This window comes from Corvus brachyrhynchos, unplaced genomic scaffold (assembly GCF_000691975.1).
Source record: "Corvus brachyrhynchos isolate BGI_N302 unplaced genomic scaffold, ASM69197v1 scaffold255, whole genome shotgun sequence".
Classification (NCBI taxonomy): domain Eukaryota; kingdom Metazoa; phylum Chordata; class Aves; order Passeriformes; family Corvidae; genus Corvus; species Corvus brachyrhynchos.
The window spans coordinates 5916408-5925500 of NW_008238358.1; the positions used below are offsets into that span (position 1 = coordinate 5916408).

The following is a 9093-nucleotide window of genomic DNA, read 5'->3' on the forward strand; positions in this document are numbered from 1 at the left end:
TGCTGATTGGGCGAATTATATTGGTGATGAAAATCAAATACTTTTTGTTAGCTGGCCTCCTGAAGGCAATGAAGAAATACAAGTCAATCAGACTTCGAATTACTCTAATTTAAGAGAAGGTAGCAAAGTGTGAATGTTTCCAAGATCTGCTGCTCATTCATGACTCTGCAGTCTCAGCAGGGTTTGCAAATCCTTGCTCTGTATTTCACAGGCTATTCAAAGTGACTTTATAGCCAGATAAATGTGATTTTGCCATTATTAGTAAAAACCAACAAGGTTTGTATTGACATGACAGTGTGCGGACTTGGCAGTGCTCTGGGTTTTTCTGGGCCTAGATAGATTTTAACTTGGTTTAGCTGTGACAGCAGTTGTCCAGCTCTGAGGCACTCTTGACTAGATTTGTTTAACTCTAATTTAGGGTAATAACAAATGATTATTCATTGTGAACTAAACTGCCTACAACTCTAGGGGCAGTCACGGGGAAGAGTGCAGACACATTTGACACAAATCAGCCATTTAATCATAGTTAGATGATAGTGTTAAGAAAACATATAAAACTAAATCCAAGGAGACACCAGGCTGAGAAGGAAGACACCCCTCTCCATAAGTATCACACTAATCATAATACTCCCCCATTCCTTTTGAGGAATACCAATCTTAAGACCCAAAGGAGAACTGGAAGAGTAAGCACAACACCAGAGAAGAGGGAATTTTTAGTGTAGCAATTTTAACTCTATTTTTAATGAGGTCTTCCTGTATTCATTAAGTAATTTTGACTATTAGACTGTTTAAAACATTAATTGGACTAACAATAAATTCTTAGATTCATTTATATTCTGTGCCTTTTGCCAGTACATTTTTGCCAAACAGAAGGCTTTGAGTGCAATAGCACATCATAACATTGCCAACATCTTTAAGGACCTGGAAGCTGAAACAATCACTATAAAGATCACTGAAGCTCACAAGCACTTTTGGCCAGTTGCAGTCAATGCTGCTGTGCTCTATTTTCTCATGGACAAGCTGAATAAAATCAATCCGGTGAATTAGCTCTCACTCGAGGTTACCACTCAGGAAGAGGTCAGTGTGTTTGCGTGCTGCTGTTTTAATCTAGTGCTACCACTGGCTTACCACTTTCCCTCTGGTCACAGGCTTTTACTGCTGTATTTCCCAGGGCAGTGCAGTGAGCAAAACCTTCTGAGAACATGAGGCCGAGTGTAAAGAACCCAACTGCCTGTGTAACATCCTCAGCTGTCATTTACCTTGGTCTGTTTAAAGGTAAAGCTTACTTTCACAGCCCAGTTAGCTCTCCCAGTACAGCACGAACCCTGCACGAGCTCCCATTTACTGCTCTATGTATGTACAGCTCTATGTGCGGCCCAGCAGCCACACATAGATTTTCAGGTTTGCCTTGCATGCCTTCCCAATTCAGCATAGTAGAAGGGAATATGGAAAAGTTTGTGTAGTTCTGCTTCAGTCTCCTTGCTGTAGCTTGAGCTGTTCATGCTGCCAGCTGGCTCTGCCAGGCCCCTGGAAAACTCCCTCCTCAGGGAAGAACATCCATCTGAAAGGCTTCCTACAAACTGCATTTGCTCTGAACCAGTCTAGGCTGCTTTCTCGTTAAGGATAGAAAAGCACGATGGCTGCACAAACGTTGCTGTGGCTGGGGGGCACCTCTGCAGGGACAGCCAATTTTCCCACTCTCTACTTTCCATCTTCATCTCAAACACTGGGAAATGCACCAACTTTCAAAGTAGCTCTTCATGTCCTGAGTGCTGCTGCCACATGAAAAAGAGTGTTGTATAATGATCTCTCATTTAGCTTAAAGTGTCATCTTTTCCTTCACTGCATTTTGTCTGTGAGAAGTATGCTGAGTCTTGTGCAGCTGTGCTCTCGCTCTTATTCGGCACAGATCTCTTCTAAGCTTTGCACCCATACCAGGAGTTTCCTTCTTCCCTCTAAAAAGAGTGACAAATGGGTACAGAGCAGAGGAGCCCAAAGCCTACATGGATGTGAACCTGGACTAGGATGAAAATATTAATCTGATAAAAGAAAGTAAAATTCCAAATGGAGAAGAGAAAGGGAAGACAAAGAAATCCAGATTCAAATGCTGACCCTACTTGTTTTCAGAGCATAGAATATCTACTATACTGAAACATAAATCAGCCAACCAGTGAATTCTTGCCCAGTATCCTCAAGGTCATCTGGAAGTCACCTACAAATGTCCTGCACGAGGACACATGCAGTGACTGACTTCAGCAAGGTGACAAAGACCTGCTCTGGTTGAGGTTGGAATGCTCAGAATGCTCACCACCACACATCGCTGGGCCTTGCCTTTGTTTGATACATTTCTGATTGAGCTGTGTAAGCAAGATACAGTTCTTCTCAGAAAAAAACACACTATATTAATTCCCTAAAAATTAACCGGGGTTAAACCAATTGCCATTGTCAGGCATGCTAACCTTTAGAACAAATATAGCATTAAATCATGGATATCTATAGGGAGTTCCCTTGGATCATTTGATCAAATTATGCTCTTAAAAGTGTACTTCAAAAATGTCATCCTGGTGTAGGAGGAAAAGAAAGAAAATAAGGCAATGAAATTAATGGAAATTTGGAGAAATGAAATGTTGTCTCATGTATTTTGACAATGTAGACATCAGTAGGTTTGCCAGACAGATCAGCTTCAGATTTGACTTGAGCAAATTAAGCTAGTCTAAAGCACAAGCTACTTGCTAGTCATTTTCTTGGCTTTTTCCTCTTGAACCATTTTACAAGTTTATTTACATTAAAACAGCATTGGCTACGTGTCTCCCATGTTTGAGGTCATTCCCTAGCCTCTGGGAAGAAAGCTGGCATCTGACAAGGTGGCCAATTCCTGGTCATAGAAATATTTTAAGTAACAAGGCGTACAGACAGCAAGAGCAAAGGGGGAAAAGATGTGAAGTTGAAGAAATGAGAGACTGCTAAAACAATTGGGTATAGACAGAAGAGGAAAGGGCACCGAAACACCTGAAGGGCTCTGACAGAGAAATCCCACTGCACCAACTGTTTAATCGTTACCCTGCTTTGCAAACACCACACTCTAGGCACCTTTCATTCGCAGACATCTGCTGCTGCACCCCATTTCTTTCAACTGTAAGACATCAGGCAGAACTCGGCATAGCTGAGGGATCCATAATAATACCAAAAAAAAGAGAAATGATACCCAAGAAAAAGTGATGCCAATGAGAAACAATTGCTCACCACCACCAAACCAATGCCCAGTCAGTCCTTGAGCCACAGTCCCCAGCCAACTTCCTTCTCTAGTTTATACACAGAGCATGATGCCATATGGCAGGGAATATCCCTTTGGTCATTTGGGGTCAACTGCCCCAGCTGTTGTCCTCTTAAGTTTTTGTGCACCCCCAGCCTCCTCACTGGTGGAATGGTGTGAGGAGCAGAAAAGGCCTTGACTCTGTGTGAGCACTGCTCAGCAATAATTAAAACATCTCTGAATTATCAACACAAATCCCCATGCTAGCTGCTATGAAGAAAATTAACCCAGAAAATCTACCCCAGTCAAAACTAGCACAATCTTAAACTGAGTTTGCTGGACTGGAAGGTGTTTGGTGGTGTTGGGATTTTTACTTGTGAATGTGACAAATTTGACTGAAGCCTAAGAAACATTTTTACAGATTGCTTTAAAACAGGCTTATACTTTAACACTGTCTAGCCTCACACAACATGCTGTGATTTGATTTGGTGTTATGATGATGATGTATTACAACACCAAGTAACAAATACTGTAGGGAATTCAGATTGGAGAATCTAAATATCGGTCCTCTTGTTTGATTTTCCTACATCTCTTTCTGACCTAAGCACCTAAATATCCTAAGTCTGGTCATGGTCCACACCTTGACCATATGGTCCTCTACCAGAGAACAGAATTATTCTAGGCAATTAAGACACTTGCCCATATCCATTTCATCTGCAAGATCTTTGGAGGCGCAAACAAAACACTGGATGGGAAGATTTGCTAATGCTGATAGTGCTTTAGATCACTTGGTAATCTTTTTCCTGTGATAGTTATTACTGAATGGAAATCAAATGCATGCATGTTAGGACTAGTAACAGATGGCACTTCTGTTCTGTGAGGAAGAAATAGGGGCAAAGGGGCAGAAAAGTTGAACCTCCCCCCTTCCCTGTCTTACCAGGATTCATTGTGTTGCCCTCCTGTTACAGTTGGCTGTGACTCTTTCTTGTTATAAAGAGATGTCAGAAGTTAGAGAGAGACAGACGATAACCTTAAATCCTTTACTGCATTTTACCAGGATTCTGAAAAATAAAAAATAAAAAAATAAAAGCCAGCTGAGGGAGTTGGAAAATGTCAGTGAGGCATTACACAAAGAACTTGATACATTTGTTGACCTTTCTTCTTCCTCCACCCTTCTCCTCTAAGATGGATTTAGTAGTAGTGAGTGCTTAGTGCTATAAGTGCTTTCTTAAAAATAATTTAGATGCTATTGTCTGTCTGCCTGCACTTGGAAAACATAGCTGTTTCAATGAGCCCCTGCTGAAACGGAAGAAAAAGGGTTTATTGAAATGCCTCCAAAAATGCACCAAAATTTCATTCTTCCCCTTGTCTGCTGAAACCCATCTTGTTCTTGCTTTTACAATCTTTTGTTTTATTTTTTTAATTGTACCATTGTATTCAGGGTCTTTTCATTCTTCTCCGCTATTTTACGAATGGTGTGTGTGGTATTAAGAGCTGAAGGCAGAGATGAGAGGAGAAGTGTTTTGAATTGACTAATTTGCAGGCAAGAAATAAAGCTCTTGTAAGGTGGTCCCAGGGGTATCTTTGCCATGAACACTATTTGAAATGACATGTAATCTGGTACATTTCAAAGGCAAAACATTTCCCATTCTAAAGTATCTTCCTGAGCCAGGGTTGGTTTACCTGTTTCCAGAGAATAATAAACTCCACTGAGGCCAAGGAAACTCCTTCTCTCCCCTCTCAAAATTCCTGTTCTTTTTCAAAGGGGCAATTGCAGCTAACAGTTTATTTTTGTCCTATCTTTTGCTGTTCTAATGGCTCAGTGCTCACTATTAATACATAGCTGAATGCACCTCTGGATTAAATACCAAGCAACAGAACCCAGCACATCCCTGTACAACACAATAAATAATGGCGTGGAGCTCTCTTGTTGTTTCTTACAACAGTGGAAAATTTAGGTCTGGTTCTTACAGACTTTTAAAATTTTAAGCATTTCACCATATAACTTTGATCTGGCAATTTCTTAATAGAAACTGTTCCTCTTCTAGGGAAATCTGAGTTCAAATGACCTTGGAATGTTGTATTAATACTCTTTCTCAGCACAATTCAGTGTTTCTAGTCCTGTTGACATGCTAAAAGGCTTACACACAAAAGTCCACATTTAATTTGTTAAGGCAGAAAGTTCAGAAAAGCTTTATGTTTAGAATTTTGTCCATATTTTGGTGAAGGCTTAGCTAGTATTATAAATTGACACACTTCATCATCATCTGTGAACATGTTCATATACTCTAAGGAATGCTTCTATATATGTATGATTTAAGCTTATGATATTCAGAAGCTGTATTGCATGGTTTTAAAAGATTTTAAAATGTTTTAAATGAGGAAATTGGCCACAAATAAACCCCAAAGCTTTTGAGAAAATAACCACTGATAAATATTACAAATAATTCCTATTAATTTCACAGTTGTTCTGTTCTAAAGCTTTTAGTTACAAACAAACTCACGCTTTGTGAATATTCTGAACTTACATGGATCACTGTTTCAACATTTACTTGATTTTCTCTTTAACTCTCCATGAAGAGAAATCAGGGTATGGTGTGTCTACAACAATGACTCTACATTTTTATATTTTTAAATGTATTTTGTATTTATTTTTAAAATAAAAAACTTCAGTTACATTGATTTTAAAAATTCACATGCTTGTGCTCAAATGTACTGTCTCTACTTAGTATTTTTTCAAGTGTGGACAATGTTAAATAAATTATGTTACTTGAACAGAGATACTTAAGATTCCTGGATAGAACAAGCAAAAGAAATGTATTTGAAATGTCCAGAAAGGAGAAATTTCTAAAAGCATGAAAAGTGAAGAGTTCTCTCCTCAACCTAATATTTTTGTAAGCTAGCAGAACTTCCAGGATGACTTGTCCTGTCAGTTTGTATTACCAGTCTTAGCCCTTTGAAGGACAGATTTTGTACTGTGAGTGACCATAATGTGTGTTGTATTTGGATCTCTACCAAACAGAAGTCATGATAAAATATTATGCACCATAGATAGGTCTTACACCTTAACTGTTGTTTTTCATGGGGTTCTGTCAATTGTAATTCTTAATTTATGGGAACTTTGCCCAAATGTAACTTGGAACTAAATGTGTCCAGTGTTCACAAAGAAGGCAGTGCTGTTCCCCAGTAGTGTTTATCTCCTGGACAGGTTCCCATATCGGTTCTGAACTATTAGATCAGTCTGGGCTAGATGCTATTACTAACAATCATGAGAAAATGTACATTTATCATGAAATAAAAGACCTTTCTACCAAGTTAGTTAGCAATACCACTGGTCTTAGAAATTTTACCACAACGAGAGAAATAAACCAGGCCTTTCCATGACTGCTGAGTGCTGTCACATGTTAACACATGGACGGCATTACACCTCCAACACTCAGTGTCTGAGGAAAGTTACAGTGCTTGGCTCAGGCAGCTGCCTGGGGGAACACTCGCTGCTTTCTGAAATCAGAGGTAGCTGCCTGCTCTTGTGTATTTGCACAAGTCATCAATCTTGCACAAGTATGCTTGAGCAATAGATTTGATCCTATTGAAAACTTGCTAACCCTCCTCTGACCCAGCCAGTTCCTAATGCCAGCGTAAGGACTTCTGTTCAGCCCCTTTCATTGCCTGTGTGCAATGTCACCTTCAGTGAGACATTAACTTCTTTTTTTTCTTTAGATACATTTCTAACATATCCACTTCAGTGTGCATTAAAATATTCATATAGGCAATATTTAGGGAAGCCATCGGCAGGAATCAATTGTTTCACTCTGGGATGCTTTTCAGACACAGGAGCATTTTGCTAATACAGAATACCTAGTCAGAAAGCAGCACAATATCCTAGCTCAGCTGATTTATTGAAACTATATTTTTGAGGGCTGTTATTTTCCTTTGGTGACTCACGTGATGTGGTGCCACTTAAACACTGTGTGTAGAACACATGCTTGTTTGAACACTTCATTATTTGGCTCAAAGTAGTACAGTATATTGTTCTGTTTAGGGAACAAGTTTGAATTTACCATTGACTCAGGAGAACTTCACAATGTATCGCTGGGTCAAGGACAGGAAGCTGCAGCAGAAATAGCTATGGAAAAGGCATCAAAAGAAGGCCACTGGGTTATACTTCAAGTAAGTCAAAGCTCTTCATTACATCAGTGCTGCACTGCGGTGTTAAAAACTGAAGCGTTTCGAAATAACGTGTGCCTAGATGAAAAAATACTAAATAGTGATTTAAAACTTCCTTTGTCTTTGCCACAAGGGAAGCACGTAACTTCATCTGAATATGTGAGTATCGCTGAATATCACATAAAATATGTATTGCAACTATCTTGCATGTAGGGAGTCAACTAACGTATTTTCCCAAGCACATGATATCTGATTTACTAATTTATTATCCATTAAAAAAAATCCTTTAGTAAATAAATGTGTAGCAAAAAGAATTGTTACGCTGTATAATCAGATGAATAGATACAAACAGGGAAGATTGCTGTCATTATGCAGTGTATTGTGCTAAACAGATGCACACAATTTTTTTCAAATATTGTGCAATATCAAACTGCTTCCTTATCTCTGGGTTTTTCTTGTATCAATAAAATGTTTCAAATTTCAAATCAATAGCTCACTGGGAGGCCTGTTTTTCCCTCCCTTCTTCCCCCTCTCCCTCCTTATCTCTGAATATTTATTTTGCAGTAAAGTGGCTGGACACATTAGAGAAATTACTGAAGAAAACCAGGGAAGGAAGTCAGCAGGGTGATTGGTTTTGAGTGTGGGGAACCTGCTCCTTTCCCTAAAGCACATCTAATTCCAGAGTGGATTTAGGAAACCTCCCATTAAAATAACTGATAAGCCACTACCTGTATTACTGCCTGATCACCATGCTGCACTGGATAAATTTGACCAGGCAAGCAAAACACCACAGAAGCAAAACTTTAAAAATATGAGTATTAAACTTCTCATTTTAAAGCCACTTGAAACAGTAAGTCACTAAAAGCCTTTACAGGATATGCAATAATAAAGCAGAATAAATTTCTTTTCTTAAAGATTTGTTCACATATCCTAGACTGACTGCCATCTATCATCACAAAAAAAAAAAAAAAATCAAACAAGAAACTACTTCTTTCAGTTTTAAAGTATCACATACAGTTTCTAGCTAAGTACCTGTCCGTGTGCATGGGAAATGAAGAATTTGCAGTCACTACAGGTAATTACTGTAGTACAGAATAAGAATTTATTTTGGTTTCATCTAGCTTAGTTTGGTTTATCTTGAGATGCACAACCATGTGGGTTTGTGTCTCTGCAATATATTTTATATATTCTGAGCATGCAGTGCACTGGAATTAGGTCTTCAGCTGAGGTAAATCAGTGAGGTTCACTACACCAATTTATATTCCTAAGGGTTTGGTCCAAAACATTTGGATCGTACATGAGAGAAAAGCGTGGCTTGGCTGCTAGACTATCATTATTTTCCTCTGTCCGTTTAATTTTTGCTTTGGAAGGCTTTTAATGAAAACAATTTTTCTTATTCACTCTTAAAAGATACTTACAAACACAGGTGTATATAGGTAATAGTTATAAGCTGTGAGCAAAGATACGGTCAAAGAAATCAAGTATCTCTTTGGAACACAAGTCTGTATTAAAGAGCATCCTCCTGAATGCTAAGAAACTCACCAATTACGAAAAAAAAAATTGCTTTTTCGGCAGTATATTCTAAAAAACCTCTGTAAAAATTACAAAGGCTTTTCTTCTTTTTCACTTGCATAGAATAACCTCTTCCAGCAATAAAAAGGGGAAAAACCCCC

At 38.7% G+C, this 9093-nt stretch overlaps 1 long non-coding RNA gene across 7 annotated transcripts in view; it reads right to left on the reverse strand.

Moving 5' to 3' along the window:
• LOC108447046 overlaps positions 1 to 9087 on the reverse strand; it is a 19334-nt gene extending 10247 nt beyond the window's left edge. For 2 of the 7 annotated variants that reach the window (XR_001862429.1, XR_001862431.1), the window contains exons 1-2: positions 7315 to 7726; positions 4191 to 4314 (exon numbers count right to left, since the gene is read on the reverse strand). This is a non-coding gene — a long non-coding RNA (uncharacterized LOC108447046). Of the gene's footprint in view, positions 1 to 4190; positions 4315 to 7314; positions 7727 to 8962 lie in introns of those variants that run through there. The other 5 variants (XR_001862430.1, XR_001862425.1, XR_001862427.1 and 2 more) reach the window with 3 other exon arrangements.
• Positions 9088 to 9093: the final 6 nt, after the last annotated feature.